Genomic DNA, 6739 nt, shown 5'->3' with positions numbered 1-6739 from the left:
GTTCCGGGAACTGTTCAATAGCCAGAAGACCATATAAGATGGCACCCCTGGAGCTAGCCGAACTTAAGAAGCAACTAGATAAAGCCTTGAATAAAGGTTTCATTCGTCCTAGCTCTTCTCCTTGGGCTTGTCCCGTCCTCTTCGTCAAGAAGAAAGATGGAACGGATCAGATGGTTGTAGATTACCGACCAGTTAATCTGGTCACCATAAAGAACAAGTATCCGCTCCCCAGGATCAACGACCTGTATGATCAGCTCGCTGGATCCTCAGTCTTCTCCAAAATGGATTTGACGTTGGGATACCATCAAATCAAGATCAAGAATGGGGACATTCCAAAAACGGCTTTTGTCACTCGTTATGGCCAATACGAGTACATCGTCATGTCCTTCGGTTTAACCAATGCCCCAGCCACCTTCTCTCGCTTGATGAATTCAATCTTCATGGAGTATCTGGATAAATTCGTTGTAGTATACCTCGACGATATTCTCATCTACTCGAAGAACGAACAAAACATGCCGAGCATCTAAGGCTGGTATTGATGAAACTTCAAGAGCATCGCCTTTATGCCAAGTTTTCAAAATGTGAATTTTGGTTACCAGAAGTGACCTATCTAGGTCACGTAATCTCTGGTAAGGGTATTGCTGTCAATCCCGAGAGAGTTCAAGCTGTCCTTGATTGGACTCAACCTGAATCGGTTAAGCAAGTAGGAGTTTTCTTGGTCTAGCGAGCTATTGTCGCCGCTTTTTTGAGAATTTCCCCAAGGTTGCAAAGCCTCTAACTCAACTCCTCAAGAAAGATAAAAAGTTCGAGTGGACACCACAGCGTGAGCATAGTTTTCAGGAACTGAAAAGACGCCTGACTTCCGCACCTGTGTTGCTACCACCAGATTTTTTAAGGACTTTGTTATCTACTGCGACGCCTCGCGACAAGGATTAGGTTGCATTCTACTGCAAGATCGTCATGTGATTGCATACGCATCTCGACAGTTGCGTCCACATGAGGATAATTATCCCACACATGATCTTGAGCTTGCAGCTGTAGTCCATGCACTTAAAACCTAGCGACATTACCTTCTTGGTAATCGTTGCGAAATATTCACTCATCACCAAAGTCTGAAATATATCTTCACCCAGCCAGATTTGAATCTCAGGCAAAGATGGTGGGTTGAGTTGATCATGGATTACGACTTAGGGATAACTTACACCCCGGAGAAGGCCAATGTTATGGCTGATGCACTAAGTTGTAAGTCTTATTGTAACAATTTGATGCTACAACAAGGTCAACCACATCTCTATGAGGAATTTCGGAAGTTAAATCTCCATATTGTTCCTCAAGGATTCCTTTCTACCCTGGTGGCGAAGCCTACTCTTAGGGATCAAATCATAGCCGTGCAGGCTTATGATAAGAGTATATCCCGGATCAAGGAGAATATTGCTAGCGGAAACACTAGGGATTTCTCCATCAATGAGAAAGGTGTTGTGTTCTTTCAGAACCGTTTAGTGGTTCCTAAGAGCAAACGTCTGCGGCAATTGATCCTTAAGGAGGATCATGATTCTCCTCTCACCATTCATCCTGGTAGTACTAAGATGTATCAGGACCTATGCCAGAGGTTTTGGTGGACTAGGATGAAGAGAGAAATTGCTGAGTTCGTTGCTAACTGCGACATTTGTCGTTGAGTTAAGGCAGAACATCAAAGGCCTGCTCGCACCCTTCAACCATTAGCTATTCCTAAATGGAAACAGGATAAAGTTAGTATGGATTTCATTACCGGATTTCCCAAGACCAAGAAAGGAAATAATGCTATCTTTGTGGTCATTGACTGTCGCTATAAAGTAGCACATTTTCTTCCAGTTCGTGAGAGTATAACAGCTAGCCAGCTAGCAGAGCTATATATCTCTCGAATAGTGTCTCTTCATGGTGTTCCCCTGGAGATTAACTCAGACCGTGGAAGTATCTTTACTTCTCGTTTCTGGGAAAGTTTTCAGAATGCTATGGGGACTCACTTATGTTTTAGCACAGCTTTCCATCCTCAATCAAGTGGTCAAGTAGAAAGAGTGAATCAAGTCCTAGAAGATATGCTCCGAGCTTGTGTTATATCGTTCGGTATGAATTGGGAGAAGTGCCTTCCATTCGCTGAATTTGCTTATAACAATAGTTATCAATCAAGCTTGGGCAAAGATCCTTTTGAAGTTCTCTATGGACGAAGATGTCGAACACGTCTTAATTGGTCAGAAACCGGAGAGAGGCAACTCTTTGGCCCGGATATGATCCAGGATGCAGAAGAGCAGGTTCGCATTATACGTGAAAAGTTGAAAACAGCCCAGTCTCGTCAAAAGAGCCAATATGATCGTCATCATAAGGTTGTGACCTTTGAAGTTGACGAGAAGGCTTACCTTCGGGTTACACCTTTGAAGGGTACCCATTGATTCGGTATCAAGGGCAAGTTGGCTCCTCGTTACATTGGCCCTTTTCGCATTCTTGCCAAATGAGGAGAAGTTGCCTACCAGCTGGAACTTCCTCCGCATCTTTCCAAGGTTCATGATGTCTTCCATGTTTCGCAACTCAGGCGTTGCTTTTCGGATCCTATCCGTGAAGTGGACCATGAAACGCTTGATCTCCAAGATAACCTTTCATACCGAGAATACCCTGCGCGTATTCTTGATAAAGCTGAGCGTACCACTCGACGTCGAAACCTCAAGTTTCTTAAAGTTCAATGGTCAAATCATTCTGAAAAGGAGGCAACATGGGAAAGAGAGGATCGTCTCCGACTTGAGTATCCCGCGTTATTCCCGACGACTTCTAAATCTCGGGACGAGATTCTTTTGAGTGGGGGTGAGTTGTCACATCCCTGGATCCCTAACTAGGTTTAGCATTGTGCTCATGTTTACATTCATTGCATTCAAGAACTTGAAACAAATTCAAAGCAAGTGGTGAAACAAAACCCCCAAAACCCTAGCCACTTCTAATTCAATGAAATTCAAAAACTTGTTAAAATCAATGAACCCAAAATGGCCTCAAGAAAAGTTCAACTTTTCTGATATTTGTTGAAAACAAGATATTAGAAGCGAAACATAATTTTAAAATGCTTTTGGCATTTTAAATGAAGTTAAAAGCTACTGAAATCAATTATATATTTGGTTTCAAATATTTCAAAGTTTCCAAAAATGTTGAAAACTTCAGTAATGGTTGGAAATATTCCAACTAATATTTTAGTGTGTTCAAAATAATTTTGAACTAATTTTGGAGCCAAAATAAATGGCAAACCAATTCAGTTTCAAAACAGAAAGAAAAATAGAAAAAATAGGAAGAGATTACCTGTCGCTCACCTGGCCCAACCCAACTTCCTCTCTGTCGTCTTCCTCCCCGCCAGTGGGCAGCAGGATGTGGCCGCCGCGTACTCCGGCGTGGCCACGCACCTGTGCGCCTGCCTAGCCGCCGCTTCGCGCTGGCACGTGAGGGGATAACCCTCCCGGGGCATGCCTGAGCTCATCCTCTCCCCAATCTTCTCCCTGCTACCTCTCCTCTCGGCCGCCATTGGAGCCCGAGCAGAGCTCGAGCTCGTCGTCGTTCTAGCCTACCTCCTTCCCTTCTGAGCCACGCAGAAGATCCGCCGCAGCTCCTTGAAGCTTCCAAGCCACGAGCTCGATGCCGAGACGCAGTGAATCGACGAGACGCAGTTGTCTTCTTCCACGGGTCACCGAAGTTCGTCGCCGGCATTCTCCCTCTCGAGGCCGTCCCCGAGCAAGCTAGCGCCATCACTGCACTCCCCGTGAGCCTAGCAAGTTTTCCCCCAAGTTTCCCCCTTCGATCTCTTCCTCGAGCCGTGATTTCACCAGAGCCCGACGAGATCCGCTGCGGGAGCTCGTCACAGGTAGCCCTCCGGTGAACGGTTCGTCCATCTGAGGCCACCAGTGGCTTCAGGGCGTCGTGTAGATGCCGTAGGAGCCTAGCCCCGCGCGTGTAGCCCCCTGCTCCGATGATCCCGATGACGCCCGAACTTCGGCCGCCGCCAAGCTCGTCGCTGGCGTCATCTCCGGCACATCAGCCCCGGCTAGGTGCAAAAATGGTCCTGTGGGAGAAGTGTCGTTCTTCTGGTGCACTCCGCATAGAGTTTGGCCGCCTGTGCCGTGCTTCCGAGCCCCTCCGCCGTTCTGGTGGTCGCCGGAGGCTCACCGCCGCCGAGGTCGACATCGTCGCCGGTGAATCTGACCCCCCTGAGTCTATAAAAGGTGGGGCCAGCCTCTGGTTAACCAGTAATAATAAAAATAAAATAAACCTAATTAAATTAACTTAACCAGTCACTCACATGTGGGTCCAGTTCTGCTAATTAGCTAATTAAGTTTAAACTTAATCTAAAACTGGCCAGAGTCACTGACCAGTGGGTCCCACTGGTCAGGTTTGACTTTCAACGGCCAGTTGGACCTGCTGATGTCATGCTGATGCAGTAAAGAGTTTTCTGATTTAAAAGAATTCCAGAAAATGCCCAAAACTTCTAAAAATCATAGAAAATAATATGTAACTCCAATGAAAATAATTTATATATGAAAAAGTATCAGAAAAATCCAAGGAATCGGATTTTGACATTTTCGAACATGTTTGAAAATGTTAACATCAGCAAACAGATTAAATAATGAGTAGGATAACCATATTAAGTGATATAGATTCGGACTTTGAAATCTATTTGAATTCCATTTCAAATACTATGACCAAACAATGATCAAGAACAATCAGCACCTCAAAATACTATCATCATGCATGATAATACAAGATTATCTGAGCATCAGGTCGAATCAATTAAAAGGGTATTTAAAAATACCTTGTTTGAAGTGATATTGAATCTTGATTCAAATCAGCTTCAAACTTAATAAATGATAGCTACATTAGTCTATCACCTTTCATATTCATGCCATGCCCATGCATCATCTTGTTGCGTATTATTGATATTGATTGATGTCATTTCTATCACACGTTGAGATACTACCACATGTTGGGATACTTAATTGGCCCTCTCGACTTATTAGCCGCTTAGTACTCGGTCTAGGAGTTGCAAGTAGTTTCTGGTGTTTAAAGTCATGCTGGAGGCCGTGCATAGCGCTGAACTGAGAGGTGGGCTGTGATGCGGTAGGCAGTGGCACGGTGTACGAAGTGGCACCCGGATGGTTGGCTTGGGAACCCTGCGCACATCGTTTAGGGCCGTGGCGGAAACCTCGGTCGGACTTCGATGCGGGTTACCCTCAGATAGGCGATAGACCTGGATTAGGTATGAGTGTGGTTAACGGTCGTGGCCGACTCCCTCGTTTGGGCTTCCGCTTGAAGGTTGCTGAGGTGCATGACGTGCACATGGCGATAAGTGGCGAGAGCGTGTGTGAAGAAGTACACCCCTGCAGGGTTATGATCTATTCGAATAGCCGCGTCCGCGGATATGGACTACTTGGAGACATATGTTGTTCATAGATAACTTTAATGGCTACTCATAAAATTGTCAAGATAAGCGTGAGTGTCGTGGACAGTATTTCCGTATGGAGACGGAATGATTCCACGATGGAGTATTGTTGTGGTGTTAGTGGACTCGTGTGCGAGAAATCAAGTTGTCAAAATTATTTAAAAATGCAAGTTGTCTAGCCACGAGTTAAATGTTGGCTTTCCGCATGAAACCCCACAACTCCTTATTGATACATTGCATGAGTAGATAGTTATCCTAAAGTCTTGCTGAGTACCTCTGTACTCACGTTTGCTTAATAATTTGTTGCACAGGTTGTTAATGACCCTAATGGAGGGTTCTACCTAGACATCGACGACGAAGAGTAGCTGGTATCCCAGCTACTGTCTGGCCCTAGGGTGGGTCTGTAGATAGTCAGGCCATGTGCCTTTATCTTTCCATCTGTCTGTACTCAGACAGCTTTACTCTTCCGCTGGTTTGTAAGAATTGTGTGTATGACTTGTGATGATGGGTCGTGAGACCCCTACTTTGTAATATTATGTGTGTGGCTCTTCCGAGCCTTCTAAATAAAGTTTGTATGTTTATGGTTATGTTGTGATGCCATCGATGTATCTATACATATCGGTATGCCATGCGTACGTGTGTTGTACTTCATATGTATGGGGTTCGATTACCTAGCCGTAGGCTTTAGTAGCATTCCTTATAGGGAAATGCCCCTTTGTGATCCAACGAGGCATGGTAGTTCGCTACTGCTCCGGACACATTGGTTGACCGTCATGTGTCCTTCTTAGCTGCTGTGTCTATCCCGGTTGGGGAAATGTCACGCGATGTAATGGAGTCCTTGTAGCTTGCTACAACTCGTCTACATTCGCTGGTGACCGACACCTGCTTTGCTGGGTCATGTATGCTTGTCCCTGTGCGGAACTGTCGCTTTGGTTTATGACTAGACATGTCGATCCGGGTTCTCTGTCACTGGATTGCTAGCGACACGATTGCATACGCGAGTCAAAAGGCGCAAACGGTCCCGGCTAAGGTAAGGCTGCAGCCGTGGGGATAACCGTGCGTGAGACCGCAAAGAGATGCGATGTGTTACGGGCTGGATTCCTATGGCTTAGGATCGGGGTCCCGACACAACCCTTCCCCTAGGAGTATGCGTTGAATGCTTTGTTTTGATTACTACTAAAACTTTTGCAACAAGTATATGAGTTCTTCATGACTAATGTTGAGTCTATGGTTTAGATGCACTTTCACCTTCCACCATCACTATCTTCTTTAGTGTTGTGCAACTTTCGCCGGTGC

The sequence above is a fragment of the Hordeum vulgare genome, chromosome 3H (assembly GCF_904849725.1).
Source record: "Hordeum vulgare subsp. vulgare chromosome 3H, MorexV3_pseudomolecules_assembly, whole genome shotgun sequence".
NCBI lineage: Eukaryota > Viridiplantae > Streptophyta > Magnoliopsida > Poales > Poaceae > Hordeum > Hordeum vulgare.
This window is presented reverse-complemented; position numbering follows the sequence as displayed.